The 20,655-nt window shown below is 38.1% G+C and overlaps 1 long non-coding RNA gene across 1 annotated transcript in view; it reads right to left on the minus strand.

The window, feature by feature from the left end:
- Positions 1–1,327: 1,327 nt before the first annotated feature.
- LOC144336301 (uncharacterized) overlaps positions 1,328–20,655 on the minus strand; it is a 39,239-nt gene continuing 19,911 nt past the window's right edge. Inside the window, exons 3-4 of the long non-coding RNA XR_013407931.1 lie at positions 7,473–8,254; positions 1,328–3,293 (exon numbers count right to left, since the gene is read on the minus strand). This is a non-coding gene — a long non-coding RNA (uncharacterized LOC144336301). The remainder of the gene's footprint in view (positions 3,294–7,472; positions 8,255–20,655) is intronic.

The following is a 20,655-nucleotide window of genomic DNA, read 5'->3' on the forward strand; positions in this document are numbered from 1 at the left end:
ATCTTTAAGAGCTGTAACACTCACCTGCCATCTTTAAGGGCTGTAACACTCACTGGGAAGGTTAGCATCTCCATTCTTTGAAGTCAGACCACAGCAGGAACCAATTCCGGACACAATGTCTCTTGTGCTCCAGGTGGACTGCGCCCCTTCCTCTCAGGCCACGTCGTGCGTGGTTTTCATTTTTGCTTCATCATCTGAGTTTACCTGCCCACCCTATTCCCTACCCTGAACGTCTGCCAATAGGAAAACAATCTATACTTTAAAACGCAGCTCCAAGATTCCCACCGCCCGCTGGGCTGTGGCTCCTTCTCAATCTCTCAAACAGTTGGGATCTATTTTCTTGAGACTTCATAGCACTCAGCACCGTGTTTAGAGAATTGGTGTGTTAGATTTTCGAGGTTTTAGCTATTTGGTTTTCATTTTACCTCCTCCCAGATTGAAAGCTTTCAGGGATCGGGAACTTTGGGTGCTTAGCATGATATTTCAAGTATTTATGAAATATTTGTGGAATGGAACTGAGAGTTACTGAAAAGAGAACTCAACAGAAGGGGAGTAAGCTGAAGTCAAATAACCAAGGCTCTAATTCTACCCCTGCCAAAAACCAAGGTACCTCAGTCAAGCCCCCTAAGGCCTGTAATTCAACTTCTGTGAAATGAGGAGTCCTTTCAAACTCTAGGATTATATTATTTGTGGGTGGAAGTGTTCATGTGTGAAACATCTGCCAAGACTATAAATTTCCAATCATATTCATGGTGTTAGAAAACTGAAATCCATCCTACACATTTACTCTCAAAAATACTCATAAAAGTATGAAAAATGAAAGCAACACTCTGAAACCAAATTCCATGGAGTTAGTAGGTTTCCAATTATGTGTCATTTTTAAAAAAAAAAAATTATCTTGAAATCAAGGTTTAAATTATTTATTTATCTAAAAAACCTGACTTCAAAAGCCTTTCAATAAAGCTTATAAGATGCTTATAATGAAAGGTTTATAATATCACAAAATGAACTAAAGAAAAATAAGAGTGGGAAAATAGGACAAAACAGAGTGAAGCCCAAAGGCGAAGCAAAATTTTATTAAGACAATTATTTGCAGCTTTTCTAATGTACAAGTAGACAATGGAGATCCTGAAGTTATTCTGCACAAAGCTTCAGCATCCAGCCTAGAAAGGAAACCTTTCCCAGATAAACAACTCGTGTAACTCGTAAACTTCACAAGATAAATACAAACCAGCCGCAGAAAATACAGCTGTTTCTGAGTCCTTCATAAAAATAACGTGATTGTATAAGAACTGTGCTCTCCGAGACATTATAATGGATAAAATGATGGGTTTTCATAGGGCATTTATTCTGACAATCCTCGTGGTCTGATGGCATCAAATTGATTTTGATTTCAGTAAATTTAATTCTACAAGAGCCAACACAGAACAGATAACCACAAGCTCTCTAATGATCTGACATGGTTCAAGGGCTATTTTAGAATATTGTGCACATACGACAAGGTCTGTCATTTTTACAATCAAGAGTTAATGAATATTGGAGACAAAAAAACAACATCCAGTAATTATTTGGAAGGTATACATTGTGTTGACAGTTGAATGAAGACTTGTGAATGAAGACACTGGAGCTGGATTGGGGTTGGCTGTCCGTAGGAAAGCCAAGAAGCTTGTGGAGACATAGTTACCTGCCCAAAGATAATGCCACATTTCAATAGGAAAATAGCTTTGAATATTTTCCAATGCGCAAATGGACAACGGAACCCCCGAAGTTATTGCCTGTGTGACTCCAGTGATTTTAACCTCCAAAAATTTAAGGCAGGTATAGATAGAGAACCATGGAGTGTGAAGGGAAATAGAAATGTTTCAATACCCACAGGGAACAAAAGAGTTTTACTGTACCTGGGTTTAACTTTACCAAGTGATTTTTTGCTTTCTCCAGAATGACACTGGTCATTTGCAAGATGGAATGCTCACTGGGAATTGGTTTTTCTTTTTCTTATTATTATTTCAATAGGTTTTTGGGAAACAGATGTTGTTTGGTTACATGAATAAGTTCTTTAATGGTGATTTCTGAGATTTTGGTGCACCATCACCCAAGCAGTGTACACTACCTAGTGTGTAATCTTTTATCCCTCACCCCAATCCCACCCTTCCAGTCCTCAAGTCCAGTGTATCATTCTTATGCCTTTGCAAGCTCATAATGTAGTTCTCACTTATAAGTGAGAATATACGATGTTTGGTTTCCATTCCTGAGTTACTTCATTTAGAATAATGATCTCTAACTCCATCCAGGTTGCTGTGAACGCTCTTATTTCATTCCTTCTTACAGCTGAGTAGTTGAACAGGAAATTTTAATAAAGATCATTTTAAAGGCATAGAAAAAAAGGTGCAAAAGTACATTAAAATGTTACAGGTACTGGGATTACAATTTATTTTATACTTTATTTTCAAAATTTATACAATGTCTACAATGTATGTGAATTATAAACATGAATACAATAAATATTAAATAATGATAAAGATACAAAGAAAAAGGCATCATTCCATTGCAAGGTGAATGAAGACTGCTGTCAAAAGAGCTACTGTTTATTCTACAGAAGACAGGGAGTCTGAATTTTGGCCATTTTCTGCGGGGGGGGAAGTCACAAATTAATAAAGATGAATTGCCTAGAGATAGATTTTAATGAAAGTGAACATACAACAGTGGCATACGTATTACCTTGAATTCTTGATTTAATAGAGGCACATCTGGTAGCACAATACATAATGTTTAAACTATTTGAGCACATCTGGTCGTATCCTATTAAATCATTTAAATCCAGGTAAAATTGGGGACCTCCTCACATCCATGGGAATCATGACAGAAAACTTTCCAAACAGCAAAACACATGCAAGAAGACACAGTAATACCTACAGAAAAACCTTACTAGTATTCAAGTTAAATTAGGTATTTGTTGAACCCTGGGATAAATCTGGAAATTGACAAGCACAATTAAAGACTTACTTTGGCCGGGTGCAGTGACTCAGGCCTGTAATCCCAGCACTTTGGGAGGCCGAGACGGGCGGATCACGAGGTCAGGAGATGGAGACCATCCTGGCTAACACAGTGAAACCCCCATCTCTGCTAAAAAATACAAAAAATAGCCAGGCGTGGTGGCAGGCACCTGTAGTCCCAGCTACTCGCTACTCGGGAGGCTGAGGCAGGAGAATTGCTTGAACCTGGGAGGCAGAGGTTGTGGTGAGCCGAGATTGTGCCATTGCACTCCAGCCTGGGCAACAAGAGCGAAACTCCATCTTAAAAAAGAAAAGAAAAGAAAATATAGGGCATACAGTTGATGTTCCAAAATTCAGAGATATGGTTGTTATTGATTGGTTGGTGCCAGAAGTGCTAAGCATAAAAACAGCTCATAACAGAACTATGTAGGGAAAGTATCTTACTATTTTAAAGAAGGCCCAAAACAGAGAGATTAGAGAATGAGTAACGTAATTTTAGAACTTGCCTACAGCTGAATTGTTAATAATCCATAACGCAGAAACCATGAGTAACATTGTGAACTCTCCCTGACACTACCAATTAACAAAGGGTTGTTTTTCAACCTTTGAAAACCTTTAATTCATTTATTGAATGAATTTGCTGACACTGGGGACTTCGCCTTCTCCATCATGTGCATCATTCCATCTGGCCCACAGTAGCATTCAATAACTGACTGTCGAGTGAATGAACAAACTGACTGTCGAGGGAATGAACAAACTGACTGTCGAGTGAATGAATGAACTGACTGTCGAGGGAATGAACAAACTGACTGTCGAGGGAATGAACAAACTGTCGAGTGAATGAACAAACTGCCTGTCGAGCGAATGAACGAACTGACTGTCGAGGGAATGAACAAACTGTCGAGTGAATGAACAAACTGCCTGTCGAGCGAAATGAACGAACTGCCTGTCGAGCGAATGAACGAACTGACTGTCGAGTGAATGAACGAACTGACTGTCGAGCGAATGAACGAACTGACTGTCGAGTGAATGAACAAACTGCTCAGCAAGGAAGTGCTTATTTGGAACCTCAGTGTTACTTATTACCTTTCTTGAAGAGATTCACAACAGAATTCTCGTATGTCTGGAAAAACACATATGGAGAGAAATAGCGAAACTATAACAAATGTCTTAAATTTGGAAATGGCCTTAAAATGTTGAGGAAATTTGAGAATCATGAAAAATTTAATTAAATAATTTTAATTATTGAAATTACCACTCTTGGCCAGGTGCCAGTGGCTCACGCCTGTAATCCCAGCACTCTGGGAGGCCGAGGTGGGTGGATCATAAAGTCAAGAGATCGAGACGATCCTGGCCAACACTGTGAAACCCCGTCTCTACTAAAAATAGAAAAATTAGCTGGGCCTGGTGGCGTGCACCTGTAGTCCCAGCTATTTGGGAGGGTGAGGCAGGAGAATCGCTTGAATCTGGGAGGTGGAGGTTGCAGTGAGCCAAGATCGTGCCACTGCACTCCAGCCTGGGAGACTGTGTGAGACTCGGTCTCAAAAAAAAAAGAAAAAAGAAAAAAAAAATTACTACTCTTGTACAAATCACAGGGAAGGCTGACTCAGATACCATTCCACCAGATACCACTCTATCTTGATGCCTCATGTTTGAATCTGTGTGCTATTTCTCAGAATAGAATAGTACTCTAATTACTAGAATGTTTTGTTGACATTTGTTCAGAAAAAAATTTCCACTTCTTATGTGTGATTTATTTTATAAAGCAACAGGAAAAATATTTCAGTAAAACACATCTATAATATCAACATGATAATCATTTCTCTTTAAAAGATTATTTTTAGAAGTGTTGAAACAAATTATTTCTTAAAGCAAAGATTTAGCTGCATAATTTTAGAGATCATGTACAATATATTTTCTGTTTCACATAAGCCAATTACCTAACCAAAGCTTTAACCATGTATTGTCTCAATACAGTTAAGAATACAAAATAAAGTTAAGACATAATCACTATTCTCAGGGAATTCAAACCCAGCTAGATGTACACACCAAAAGAAGCAAGTACTATACTAAAAGTGATTAAAGAATTTGTTAAATATATAATGGCATGTGACAATGAAATCACATGATGCAAATAATCAATGAATGGCTTAGAGAAAATACCCTCAGTAAGAACTAGAGGAATCAAAAATGACCTCATAGAGGATGGGGAGCTGAGAAGAGCTTGACAAAGAGAGAGTTTTACCGGGAGCACAGATGTGGAAAGGCCTTCGAGCCAGGAGAATCTTAAAAGTCAATGTAGTATAGTAGATGGAAACCCCCGAGGAAGCTGCCTATTGCCAGCTCTAGCTCCATCTAATCAACATTGAAGTTGAAAAACATACTCTACCCCAAACTGCAATTAATTCTGGAGAGACCTATAATACACACACATATGAATATATATTGATATATATTAATACATATCACAGGAATATATACAATATGTAGCAGAAGATTATATATATATCTCATATCTGAGAGGTTTATATGTGTACGTATCATATCAATGGGACTCCAATTCTATCTATGAACACAGATGCTCCAAGACATAAATTCCTCATCCTTGAAGCTTACTCTTCCCGAAAAGCCCCTCAGAGAAAATGGCATCTTTCTTCAGATCCATAAAATTCACTCTCAGTGGCTAAAATCATTCCACAGTCAGCCAATCAAGAAAGCTCGAGGAAGCCGTTTCTCCCCCTGTGGGTGAGTCTGGGCCCCTGGTCTGGGGTTCCTCTTCCTGTCTGTTGTGAGGCGACTCTTTAGTTCTCTGGGTGGTGCCTTCCGGTCAGGAGCGCCAAGGTGCTGCCTCCACTGTCCTGCTTAGAAGCGCTCCTTAGCCAAAACCCACTTTTTCCTATCATTTCCTAGTACGACCTTCCAGATGACTTCTGCTGGGTTCCTGCCGTGGCTCAGTTCTCTGCTGGCAATGTGCTGTGGGGCCAGAAACCGCTTCATTCAAGCCCTCTCTCTTACTAGTGATTTTCAACTAATACTGAGCTTACCTTCCGCTAGTGAATGACCAAAGCATCCCCCTAAAACCTGCTGTTTCTATTTTTATCTCATTTAGAAAGAGGCACTCATAAAAGCAAACGGCATTTATGGAGCACTTACTATGTGCTGGAGACTAGGTATCTACATGCATTCTCGAATTCAGTGCTCACAACAGCCATTTTACAAAGAAGGAAAATTTAGGGGTAAAGAGATTAACAAATTACTTAAGGCTAAAAGAGGCAGAGTCTCAACTTCAGCCAGGCCTGCCTAATTCTGATGATTAGTAACCAATTTCCAGCCTCTCACCATCGAGTGTTTGTGAATTCTCTGAATTTTGAGTTCAGTCTTCCATCTTCTAAAGACATTTCTCATCAACTGATACATGTGCCTTAGTCTTTTGTTGTTGTTATTTTTTGCTGGATTTATAGCTAAAATAATCCATTATTTTTCTTATCTTAAAATTATTCTTGAGTCTTTTCCTTTTCTTCCTGTCACCTCATTTATCCGGTGTCATTTACAGCAAATTTCTTTGAAAAAATTATTGATATGCATTATCTCTCATTCTTCTCATTTTATTTTCTCTTGAAATTATTCTAATTGGACATTTGCCTTCACCACTCCACTAATCTGCAATGACTTCCATGAAGCTAAATCCAGTGGCCAATTCCAGGCTATAATCCCACTGACTTTTCAGCCTAACTCACTCCGGTTGATGACTCCCTGATCCAAAAGACACCATGTTCATGTAGCTCTAGGATACGGCCCCGAGTACTCTCTCCTAATTTTCCTTCCATTTCACTAGCTATTTCTTTCACAGCACTTGCGTCTCTCTCCTCATGTCCCCAAACTCTAAATATTGGTGTTCACCAGTGGCCTCTGGCTTAGCCTCTTCTCTCTCTAACTTCTGTCCATCTCTTATTGATCCAATCCAGTGTCATGGCTTAAAAGGTCCATCTTTATATCTCCAGCCTCTCCTTTCAATTCCTGACTTATCTATCTAACTACTTACTTGACACTTCTGTGTTGACTCAAATTTAGCATGTCTAAAAACCAAACTCCTCATCTGTCCCCTTAAACTTGCTTTTCCAGACATCCATTTGTTTGGGGGCCAAAATTTGCAATTCTCCTTAGCTCTGCTGTTTTTCTCTTACCCTACGTCCAACCCATCACCAGACTGCACCAACTGTAAAAAGTAGCCTTAACTGCTGACTCCTCCACAGTGACTACCACTTCTGCCCAAGCCACTGTTCCCTCCCACCTGGACCGTTGCAATAAACTTCTGCCACCTTACTCCTATCATTGCACTCTTTTCCCTACAAGGCAGTCGGAGTGCCATTTTTAAAAATTAAGCTAGATTACACCAGCTTCTCGGTATCTGTATACATCAGCTAGAACTGCCATAACAAAATAGCACAGCCTGGGTGGCTTAAACAAGTAAAACATTACCTCACAGTTCTGAAGGCTGAAAGTCCAATGTCGAGGTGCCAGCAGGTTCGGTTTTTCTCGAGGCCTGTCTCCTTGGCTTGTAAGTGGCCACCTTCTCCCTGTGTCCTCACATGGTCTCCTCTGAGCACGTGAATCCCTGCGGTCTCTCACATGTCTCAATCTCTTTTAATAAGCGCTCCAGTACCATTGGATTAGGGCTCAAATCGTAGGACCTCATGTAACTTTAATTCTCTCTCCAAAGGCTTGACCTCCAAATGCATTCACTCTGGGGGCTAGAGCTTCCACATACAAATTTGGAAGGAAGGCAGTCCAGTCCATGAGGTATCATTCCATGGTTTTTCATCTCACTCAGAAACAAGCCCACGTCTTTTCAGTGGCTAGCAAAGCGGTGCATGATTGAGACGTCCACCTCTCCACTCACTTTGTGGAAACTGCAGTCAAGCAAACTGACCTCTTGCTGTTCCCGGAACTAACAGGAATTCTTCTGTATTTGTTATTGTCTCTCCTCAGAAATTGTCTTTCTCTCACTCTCACCCACCCCTCAGGTCTTTACTCAAATGCCACTTCTCCACGGAACCTTCCTACCTAATTTTCCGATGTAACTCCTGGCACCATCCTCACACCATAACATCTTTTCCTGTTTTATTTTCCAGCAAGACACCTGTCACCCTCTCTCTCAATAGTGACATGACATATATTTTACCTATGTGTGTGTTTATTGTCTGTCACTGAGCTTCATGGTGGCTGAGGTTTTTGTTTTGTTCAGAGCTGTTCTCCATCATCTGAAACAGGAACAAATATTCTATCAAGGTGACAGAAATTCATGACTGTTTTCAAGGGTATACTGCTGATAGAAATCATCCACTAGCTCTGAACCTTATTTGGTCTTGGCCAATAAGTGACCTCCACTTTCCCCTACTTATTAATAAACTTTTACTTGTTCTTAGACATCTTTCTGGCTGCTGATTTTGCACAGCTACTCAAAACCATTATTATTTCTTGTTTCTTTGCTTGTATACTTAGAACATGCTGAAATCAGCACATACAAATTCATAAATTCAGACCTCAAGGGCTTTTCTATGAAAGTCCATGGGTTATTGAGGTGTTAACATAGACAAAAGTACTGTAAACAGAAAATTTAAAGACGAGAATGTTTATCAAATGCCTACCATGCACCAGGCAATTGATAAATAAACAATTTCTTTGAATCTCTACAACAAGCCAATATATTATTAAGGTTGTTAGTATTAAGTCTATTGTCTCTTCTTACACTCAAGAGTCTGTTATTCCTTTAATTTAATAAAATTACATTTTTTCAGAGTGTGCAATGTTAATTTACAACCCTTAAGAATTTTATATAACAAGCCGTTTATCGTCCCAAGTAAGCTACCATTCTCTTGTCTGTACACGTATCGGCCTTTTCTCACATATGTACCCTAGGAATCAATCTTGGTCTGAGAGACTGTGTATTAACAGGAGGCCAGGAAGGCAAGAACAGGGGTGTGCCCTCATCTAGCCACCTCTGGAGCAGAGCTTTGCAAAGAGCGTTCCTCAGGAAGATTCCTCAGAGGTCCTCTCAATTCTCCAAAACCAGCATAATGTAATTAGTAAGAATATGGATTCCTGAAGTCATATCCCAGCTCTCTCACTCACTTCTCTGTAAAATGAGGACAAAGATGATGATAATGACGACGATTAGTATTCCTAGAGGTATGAGGAGGATAAAATAAAATAATACATGAAAACAACTTTGAATTGCACCCAGCATCTGTAAAAGCATTCAATAAAAGGAAGTGATTATTCTACATGTCACTTTTTTATTTGTATAAGAGCATCACAAATGTGTTTTATCCACATGATAAACATTTAGTTCATTTCCAATTTTTCACTTTAATAAACAATGTCAAGCTAAACATTCTCATCATGTTTCCATTACTCCAGGGCATATGCAAAGAACAGGAATTGCTGAGTGTGAACAAATGTTCATCTTCATTTTGTCTGGATATTCCAGACTTGTTCTCTAATGTGTCTGGACCAAGTTCTGTTTCCCTCAGCGGTGTATGACACCATCACCATCATTTCGTATTGTCAGACTTTATAAATGTACCTGTCCAACATGTGTGTGAAATGACATCATTTGGTATTCCATCTTCATTTTTCTGATTATTGTGAGGTTGAGCATATTTTCATCTTATTGGCCTTTTTTTATTTCCTTTTCTGCCAATTGCTTATTCACTATCATTACTGATGGTGTATTTTATTGGTTAAGGCAATGCATAAAGCCAGCCTAGGTTCAAGGGGAAAAAAATAGGGCCCATATCTCAGTGAGTGGAGCAGCAGGCACATGAAGAGGAAAGGCGGGAATTGATGGTGGCCACCCTTGGAGACAACCTACCATAATCTATTGTGTCCATTTGTCAGTTGTACTGTTTGCCTTTTTGTAGTTACTTTGGCTAATTTTAGAGGCATTATCCACATCTTCCAGATAATAATTATTTGTAATTTATGTATTAATTACAATAATGCATAGCATTATTTACATTTTGTGGTATCTTTTGACTCATAGAAATGTTCATCGTAAATGTAGTCAAATTCATTGCCATTGTCTTCTATGAATTGTAATTTTATGTCTCATTTAAGGAAACATTTGCTATCACAAAGTCATCAAGCTTATTCGGCTGTTTTCCTCAAAATACTTTAAATTTTTGTATCTACATTTGGATCACAGACCGTTTGGTATTTATTTTAGTACAGAATTTGAGGTAAGAATAGAATCTATTTTAACTTGTTTTCGTGTAACAAGTCAGCTGCCTCAGCACAATCTGTTGCAGAGTCTAGATTTCTTCACTGCTGTGTTATGTTCTTCCATCATATATTTTCATATACTTTTAGATCTATTTATGGTCTCCTTAGCTATAACACAATACTATTGTTAAAACAAGTGTTAATATTTGATTGATGAACCTCATTTTTTCTTCTTCAATTTGTCTTGGTTTTCCATGGTTCTTTACATTTGAAGTACAATCAGTTTGTCAAGTTCCACTTATTGGTGCCTTTATTGCTATTGTAATGAATTTTAAATCTTAATTATATTGTATGCAATCCAAATAAGAATCTTGCCTGGCATTTTTCATTTTTGTAGGGAAATTCACAAACTGATGCTAAAAGTACTATAAAACCATCTAGAATGTAGAAATCTAGTATATTCAAAACAATCTTTAAAAAGAAAAATAAAGTGGGCAGACTTGTACTATTTGGTTCCAAGCCTTGTAATACAGCTGTAGGAATCAAGATATTAGGTGATACGGGCAGAGGATTGACAAGTAGATCAGTGGAACAGAAAAGAGAGCCCAGAAACAAACCCATGTCTCTACTGACTTTTGATTTCTAAGAAAGTCACCCAAGCAATGAAATAGAAGAAAATCTTTACAACAAGCAGAGCTGCAAAAACTGAATGTCCATAGGGAGAAAAAAATGAGCCATGACACCTACCTCAAACCAAACAGAAACAAACTCAAAATGGACTATAGACTGAAAAATAAAGCTAAAACAGTATAGCTTCTAAAACAAAACATAATAAGATGTCTTCCTGACATGGGGCAGGCGAAGCATTCTTTAGTAGAAGACCAAAATTAAAAACCACAAAATACTTTCTCAAAATGAAAAAAAAAATCTGCTCAAAAATAGAAACTTTAAGAACTTGAATAAGAAAGCTACAGATTGGGAGGAAATGTTCCTTTGTCTAACAAAGATGAGCTACATAAAGAGTTTCTTCAATTCAGTAATAAAAAGATAAACAGCCTAAAAAATGTGGAAAAGACTTGAATAGACACTTCACAAAGCATCATATATAAATGACCAATAAGCACATGAAAAATTCTTGGGCATCATTAGTCATCAGAGAAATGCAAACGAAACCATAATAAGATATATCAATTAGACTGCTTAAAATTAAAAAAGACTGACAACCCTAAATATTGGTGAGGATGAGAAGAATCAGAACTCTCATGCATTGTAAGCAGGAATGTAAAATAGTAAAACCCTCTGGAAAAAAATATAGGGTAGTTTCTTATAAAATTAAACACATATCCCATGGCTTAGCAATTCTCATAGAATCGTGTTATATTAATTCAATGAAATATTATTCAATAAAAAAGGACAAGCTTCTAACATACAAACAGCATGAAGGAATCTCAGATGCCTTATGCTGAGAGACAGAAGGCTTAGTCAAAACAACGGACACTGTATAGATTCCATTTATATAAACCGCTAAAATAAGAAAACTAATCCTTAATAGAAAAACTCAGAACAGTGGTTGCCTACGAGGGGTAGGCACACAAGGGAGTTTTCTGGGGGTGGTGGTAATATTCCACATCTGAACAGGGATTTGAATATTATCCAAATGTCAGAACTCATAGAATTGTACATTGAAGGCCAAGCTATCCCCTACTCACTCCCTAGTTCAAAGCGATTGATGTATAACAGACTTTGCTTTTACTGGAAAAATTATCTTCCTGAGACTGGTCTTTCTTTTGTTGGGGAAATTTCCCCTAGGGGGAAATGTGGACACAGAGAACTATATAATGCACAGGGAATGAATGCAGCAAAGGAAGATCACAAGCTTTGATATGAAACAAAGCTGGACCCAGCCACGCATTAACTGTATGACTCAAGGCAAGGTCACTGACCTTGCTGAAACTAATCTTATTCAAAATGAAGGATAATAATGCTGAAATGAGCATTTCCTGGGAGAAGAATTAGTATAAATTTTTATTAAGTTTTCAAGTCCCTTTTTTACAGCTAGTGTAACCCTCTGAGGCATCTAGTTTTCTGCAGGGGTTCAAGTCCAACTCCCAATTTGGTGCAAGATGAACATGATGAGTTCCAAGCAATAAAATAAATACAATCTCCACCATTAAATATAATGTCACAGCCGGGCGCGGTGGCTCAAGCCTGTAATCCCAGCACTTTGGGAGGCCGAGACGGGCGGATCACAAGGTCAGGAGATCGAGACCATCCTGGCTAACATGGTGAAACCCCGTCTCTACTAAAAATACAAAAAACTAGCCGGGCGAGGTGGCGGGCGCCTGTAGTCCCAGCTACTCCGGAGGCTGAGGCAGGAGAATGGCGTGAACCCGGGAGGCGGAGCTTGCAGTGAGCTGAGACCCGGCCACTGCACTCCAGCCTGGGCGACAGAGCGAGACTCCGTCTCAAAAAAAAATAAAAATAAAAATAAAAAAATAAATAAATAAATATAATGTCACAAAATGCATAACACTAAAGACAAAAATAAAGTTCAAAATGCAGTAAGAAAACACAGATTATCTATAAATAGATTATAACTTGTAATTATATTCCTCATTAATAGTAGATGTCAAAAAGGAGGAAAATAATTTTCAAAATGCTTAGGGAAGACAAGAGCCAACTTAGCATCATTAAACTCAGGTGATAATTATCCAACTGTGAAACTAAGTGAAGACATTTTCAGATAAATCAAATACAAAGAGAATTTATCACTCACAGAAATTCCCAGAAAGAAATACCAAAGGTTGTTCTTCAATAGGAAGTGAATGAAACCCAAAAGAAAGGCTTGGAATGCAAAGCTGCTGATTGATCTGTTTATGAGTTTAAATAATCACTGACTATCAATAACAATAACTACAGGGTATTTTTTAAAGTGAATATAGAATAATTGAGAAAAGGGTATTGGCAGGAGTGATTGTGACCTAAAATACTTTAAGTTCTTGTTTTTTGCAAAAGAAGGGTAGATATTTTGATTAGATTTAGACTCTATTTAGTAAGCATTTTGAAAATTGAAAGGTAAGTGCTAACATAATGGAAACAGATATGTTATACGCAAAGGAAACACAATTATTCCAACATAAAATAAATCAATGTAAGTGGAAAACACAAAACAAAATAGTGAAAATAAATTTAAGTATATTAATAATCAGTGTATAGAAATAGATTCAATTTCCCAGTAAAAGTCAGGTTTTTGTTTTTCTTTCTGAAGATCGCCCAGGCTGGAGTGCAGTGGCATGATCTCGGCTCACTGCAAGCTCTGCCTCCAGGATTCATGCCATTCTCCTGCCTCAGCCTCCCGAGTAGCTGGGACTACAGGTGCCCGCCACCAGGCCCGGCTAATTTTTTGTATTTTTAGTAGTGATGGCATTTCACCGTTTTAGCCAGGATGGTCTTGATTTCCTGACCTCGTGATCCGCCTGCCTCGGCCTCCCAAAGTGCTGGGATTGCTGGTGTGAGCCACCATGCCCGGCCAGGTTTGTTTGTTTTTTTAAAATCTGTTAATGATGTTTACAATGGTGACCTGAAACACTGAGAGAGAAAGATAAGGGGCCAATAAAAGTTGAAAATATTCAACAAGCCAATACCATCACCAACAAAACCATTGTATCAATGTTAATTTAAAATAACATAAAACTTGAGATGAAAATATTGTTAGCTATAAGGAGATTTATAACAGGAAAATTTTACCAAAAAGATACAGCAATCCTGACCCTACCAAAACCTACCAATAAAGAAAAAAACTGAACAAATGTAATTCAATACAACTTCAGTGAAAATGAACTTAACAAGCAAAAGTGAACACTGCTAAGGATATAGATTTGAATGATGCAATTATATTTTTAACATGATAGTCTTATATAGAGAGCTCTGAAACCACACTTTCTTTTTTTTTTCTTTTTTTTCTTTTTTGAGACAGAGTCTCGCTCTGTTGCCCAGGCTGGAGTGCAGTGGTGCAATCTCGGCTCACTGCAAGCTCCATCCCCCGGGTTCACGCCATTCTCTTGCCTCAGACTCCCAAGTAGCTAGGACTACAGGCGCCCGCCATGACGCCTGGCTAATTTTGTTTTTTTTTTCTTTTTTTTGTATTTTAGTAGAGATATGTTAGCCAGGATGGTCTCTATCTCCTGACCTCGGAAACCACAATTTCTAAGGAAACATAAAAGTCACAAAGATTGACTAAGAACTAGCCACAAAATAATTACCCACAAATATTGAGCACTTATTATACAGACCTCAGTACCTAACCCAAAAGTAGTAAAATTAAAGTTCCAATAACCAATCAAATTATAAAAATATTATAGATTTAGGAACTTTTAATTCTTTTTCAAATAATTAATAATATACTTCCAAAAATCAATAAGTTCCTGAAAATATTATGATTAAAATGGAAAAAATATTAGGACCTGCATGCCCAAGATTTAAAAAAGTTAATAAACTCAAATATCAAATCCTAGGCAATGGTAGTAAATCAACTTAAATAAAAAATTTTAAGATGCAAAAATTGAAAATTCGTGAGCTAACTTTTCAAATCAAGTAGATAAACAAAAATAAAGGCAAAGAAAATAGAATCAGTAACAACAAGGCTCCTAAATCCAAATGTTACTTTATTGTTTAGCCTGAGCAGAAGGCACCACCACATAAAAACAAAAACAAAAACAAAAACAGAAAAAGACACTTTCTTACACTTCTGGATTGGTTTTTTTTGTTGTTGTTGTTTTTTTGTTGTTGTTGTTTTTGAGACAGAGCCTTGCTCTGTGGCCCAGGCTGGAGTGCAGTGGTGCAATCTCGGCTCACTGCAATCTCCACCTCCCAGGTTTCAAGTGATTCTCTGCCTCAGCCTCCCATGTAGCTGGGACTACAGGCGCCTGCCACCACGCCCGGCTAATTTTTTATTTTTAGTAGAGACGGGGTTTCACCATGTTGGCCAGGATAGTCTGGATCTCCTGACCTCGTGATCCACCCTCCTCGGCCTCCCAAAGTGCTGGGATTACGGGCGTGAGCCACCGCGCCCGGCCCAACTATATTCTTTTAAAAACTTCTCATTGGAAATCTGATACTACCTTTCATTTGCTTATTCTCCAAAGTGAGTGGTTAAACTCAGCTTTGAGAAATTTCCCACATAGAATGTTTTTGTTTTTTCTCTTCTGACCGGCACATTTTTACAACATGTAGCAGTAGGTGCCACTTGACTGTCTGCTTAATTGTATTTAATTGACAATAAATATAAAATCGAGGTTAAAATGCTTTCAAAGTATGTGAAGTAGATTTTTTGTTTTGTTTTGCTTTTGTTTTAATAGAGATAGGGGTCTCACTTTGTTGCCCAGGCTGGTCTGAAACTCCTGGCCTCAAGTGATCCTCCTGCCTCAGTCTCCTAAAGTGCTGTGATTACTGGTGTGAGCCACATGCCTGGGCAATTTGCTTTAAATCACTCAAATTGAAACCAATAAAGTGAACAGTAAAACTATATTACACCTATTTTTTCCCACCTAAAAAAAGAATTATTTTGTTATGGATTATTTTAAAGCATTTTAAATTTTTTTCAAAAACAACAAAAGAGTACTGAGTAAACTTTATAACATAAATTAAGAAATTGAAAAAGGTCAGTTGATTTCATCATTAAGGTAATAAAACTTTATAGTTTCAATATAAAATTATGTTAGTTTTGAAAACTATTCATGACAATTCATGGTGAAGAAATTTTAGGTTCACTGAATTGGGCCAGGTGCAGTGGCTCATGCCTGTAATCCCAGCACTTTGGGAGGCCAAGGCAGGCAGATAACAAGGTCAGGAGTTCAAGACCAGCCTGATCAACATGGCGAAACCCTGTCTCTACTAAAAATACAAAAATTAGCTGGGTGTGGTGGTGTGCACCTGCAATCCCAGCTACTCAGGAGGCCGAGGCAGGAGAATCACTTGAACCCAGGAGATAGAGGTTGCAGTGAGCCAAGATCACGCCACTGCACTCTAGCCTGGGTGACAGAGCGAGACTCTGTTTCCAAAAAAAAAAAAAAAAAAGTTTTAGGTGAACTGAATATACATGTTATATATTGCAGAAAGTCATAGCTTAAAACCCCATAACCAAGAGACTCTGTGACTTCTAATTCAAGTTATTTCATGTTATGAATTTATATGTATGTAAAAGTGATTCTTACCTGTAGACTGAAATAACAACGGACAGCTATTTGTCTCCTACCATATTTACTGCCAGATTCTCAGTATATTTAATAACATTTTGTATACATTCATAAAATATTTTTAATATTTTTGAATGTCTATATGTTCTAGTATGGTAAGCCATATGACCTCCCAAATTTCCAGCCCAGTTAAAAGGCTTCAAAGCCTTTAATACACTTTTCAGAAGTGACTGTTACAATGCAAAGATATCTGAAAAAGAATCTGACACAGTGAATATGAAGTTACTTTAAAATAAAGGAATTTTTTGGCCGGGTGCAGTGGCTCACACCTGTAATCCCAGCACTTTGGGAGGCTGAGGCAGGTGGATCACGAGATCAGGAAATCAAGACCTTCCTGGCTAACAAGGTGAAACCCCGTCTCTACTACAAATACAAAAAAATTAGCCTGGCATAGTGTCGGGCGCCTGTAGTCCCAGCTGCTCAGGAGGCTGAGTTAGGAGAATGGCGTGAACCTGGGAGGCGGAGCTTGCAGTGAGCAGAGATTGCACCACTGTACTCCAGCCTGGGCGACAGAGCGAGACTCTGTCTCAAAAAAAAAAAAAAGAATTTTTAAAAGAATCTTATGAAGGTTACAGACCCTGTCCAGATAATGCAGACTTTCACAAAATTTTCTTTATAAGTTTAAAAATCTCAAAGACTACTGAAGTCTAGTCTTTAGAACCTTATTCTAGTTCAATTCTCTTATTGGGTACCATAGTTCAGAGAAATGCAGGACTCAACATTTTAGTGGCAGAGCTAGGCTGAAAAAAATTAGGCTTTCTCCTCTGAGTTCAATACATTCTTTGCCCTGTACTTCACTTAAACTCAAAAGTACCCAGAAACATTAAATACTTATCACAATTCAAAGTTCTTATTAGATATAAAATAAACTCTAAACAGGATAGAAATTATAGGTGTAATAACAATCTTACATTTAGTAGGAATAAATACTTCCTCTCCTGAGGAGGAGGTGGCTTACTTAGAGCCTTCCTTTTCTAGGTAAAGAGGGGAAGCCGTGTGGATTCTTTAGTGTGTTCTGACAGCCATGTGTCACTACACACTTGTTCTTTGTGTCTTCATATCTCCTCCTGTTGCATTTCAAAGCATTTTCATAGTATGTGGTTTTGCCTAATACAGCATTCTCATAGCAGAAAAAAAAAAAAAAGGAAGTGATAGCTTATGCACAAGTGACAAAAATAAATCCCATGTGCTTACCTTAAGTTGTCAATACAAGATGATTGTTTAAAGGAAGGAGAAGGAGTGGGGGTATTCTCCAGCACATAAGAAGTATTAATCTACAAAGCCATACTTCTGTTAAGGTTTTCACTGCTTAAGCTATATCGTTAAGTGAAAATGTAAAGATGATAAAAAAGTCTACTATAATTATAAAAGGAACAAGTATTACCATAACTTTCTAAAACCATCAGTGAGATGGATCATGCTAAGATGAAGGCTTTTGCTCAGAGGAGAAGATTCATGTGTCTGTAGAGGAAAATGCCAGGGTAGAAGTTACGTTCCTTCCTAGCTCAGAGTCTGGATGCTGCCTGGAGCTGAAGTTTCAGGAGAAAAAGGAAGGCATTCTATGCAAGAGAGGAAGAATTATTTGAAACTCTAAGTAGAGAGAAATTTGGGAGAGGGGAGGACCGAGAGGGAAAAAGGAGATAGAGCATAGAGTACTAGAGAGGTGGCAGAGGGGTGGTGCTTCCCGAAGTTCTCCCTTCCTCAGAGCCCCCAAATCTTGAAATGATTCTAAATTTCATGGAATGTTTGACGCGACTGGCTGCTTTTGGAATCACTGAATGGGCTAAGTATTTTCTTTAGGGTCCATACTGCAGTTATCAAAATCTGCTAAATATCGTCTTCAGTATCTTTTAAACTGTGTTTTTTTTTTTTTTTATGATTCTACGATTTGCTTTCTAAAAGAACCTTCATGTTTTGAAATATTAAACACCATTAGAAATAAGAATTTCTGGTGCCAAATTTAAATATATCTGTGAAATTCACTCATGCGCATGGATTTCATTAAGTTCAGTGAAGCGAATAAAATCTGTTGTTATGGAAGAGACCTTTGACAGCTCATAATTACATAAAAATAAATGCATCAGTTGAGGAGTAGAACAAAATTAAGATGTCAGCATTGATGGATTTCATAAGTAAAATTTTTAAGAAGCACTTTAAAACTCAATAACTTTTGCTGTTTGGTGTAGTTACATTAAAATGGTAATGATTCATTTTGCAGCAACTTGACAGTAATTATTTGATTCTTAACACATCATGAAAGTTAATTTTTAGAAACGATAGATTAAAATATATTATATTAAAATCTGCTTAGTTAATTAAGCTGTGAAAGACTAAGATGGCAATTGTAATAAGAATTCAATTTGATTCAAAACCTGGACTAATTTTATAGATTATAAGTAAATGATTAGCTCTAACACTTATAATTAAGGATTGCAATATTAAAACAAAAAGTGCTTTTATGTAAGTTAAAAGTTTGTCCAAAAGTTGGAAATTGAAGTCTTCTAACTAGATTTGCAAATGGGGAAATTCAGTTTGAGGTGGAAAAATTTATAGAAAAAGAACTTGAAGACTTGAATTCAAGTCCTACCACCAAAGAGTGATATAGGAAAGTAGAAGTAGAGGGGATGCTTGAGGTTGATTTAAATGCTCTTCTAGTTTTAGACTGTGTTTGTTGACACTGAGCTCTGATTACTAAACTAAAAGCCCTCAATTTGAAAGTAAAATCCAAATTTAGAATCAGAAGTCCCTGGTCTGCTCCCTCAACCACCCAACCCAGGCCATCCTTTCTCCCCACGCCTTTTCCACTTCTTCTACCTGGATAGCATCGGTCTTCAGAATATCCTCTTCCCTGCTTCTGTGGGTAATTTGTTTGCTCCTGTCAATCAGCTGTCAGGAGGACTGATTGGGCAGCAAATTAATTTCTCATCTAGCAATAATTCTACCAAAACCCAGCACATAACCCCTCTCTTCCCTCCAACTGTGTCTCAGAATGTCACAGACACAGCCTGATGATGTTTGATCTTTCCCCACTCTGGGGAAAGAGTGATCTGAAAAACAATACAATTTCATGAAATGAATTTTGCTGAGGACCAATAAAAATGTGACTCATGTAATATTTCTATATTTTTATCTTTAAAAAGCCCACTATCATAAGATGGTTCCTAGTAAGCAGAACTTTCAGTAATAAGAGTTTATAAACATCAATTAATTACGTTTTGCTAACATGTCCTTAAAGCTGACTGGGATTAGATTAGATTACCTTAGATTAGATGATTAGATTAGATGATCTGTGCCTAGGGATTCAAGATGCATATTTTACTATTAAAACATTCAGGCCGGGCGAGGTGGCTCATGCCTGTAATCCCAGCACTTTGGGAAGCCGAGGTGGGTGGATCACCTGAGGTTGGGAGTTCAAGACCAACCTGACCAACATGGAGAAACCCCGTTTGTATTAAAAAAATACAAAATTAGCCGGGGGTGGTGGCGCATGCCTGTAATCCCAGCTGCTCAGGTGGCTGAGGCAGGAGAATCACTTGAACCCATGAGGCGGAGGTTGTGGTGAGCCAAGATCATGCCATTGCACTCCAGCCTGGGCGACAAGAGTGAAACTCCGTCTCAAAATAAATAAATAAAACATTCAGTGACATTAACACCATGCTTTTCATTAAAATAATTGATTAGGGTTCTTTTTGTCATTTTTACAAGTCTCCATTTACAACATATTTATTGAGTGGTTTGAATGATTGAGTAGGAATTTCCCAGATAAAGGGGTTCATGAAGGCATTCCAGGCAGTGATAGCAGCAAGATTTCTTTTTGGTAACTATTGGTAGCCAACAGAAAGGCAAGTGAGTGTTACAGGCTTCACTTAAAAGCTAGTCTTGGCTGGGTGCGGTGGCTCACACCTTTAATCCCAGCATTTTGGGAGGCTGAGGCAGGTGGATCACCTGAGGTCAGGAGTTCAAGACCACCCTGGCCAACATAGTGAAACTCCATCACTACTAAATGCAAAAAATTAGCAGGGTGTGGTGGTGGGCACCTGTAATCCCATCTACTCAGAAGGCTGAGGCAGGAGAATCGCTTCAACCCAGGAGGTGGAGGTTGCAGTGAGCCGAGATCATGACATTGCACTCCAGCCTGGGCAACAAGAGCAAGACTCCGTCTCAGGATTTAAAAAAAAAAAAAA

Source organism: Macaca mulatta, chromosome 17 (genome assembly GCF_049350105.2).
Source record: "Macaca mulatta isolate MMU2019108-1 chromosome 17, T2T-MMU8v2.0, whole genome shotgun sequence".
NCBI classification, from domain to species: domain Eukaryota; kingdom Metazoa; phylum Chordata; class Mammalia; order Primates; family Cercopithecidae; genus Macaca; species Macaca mulatta.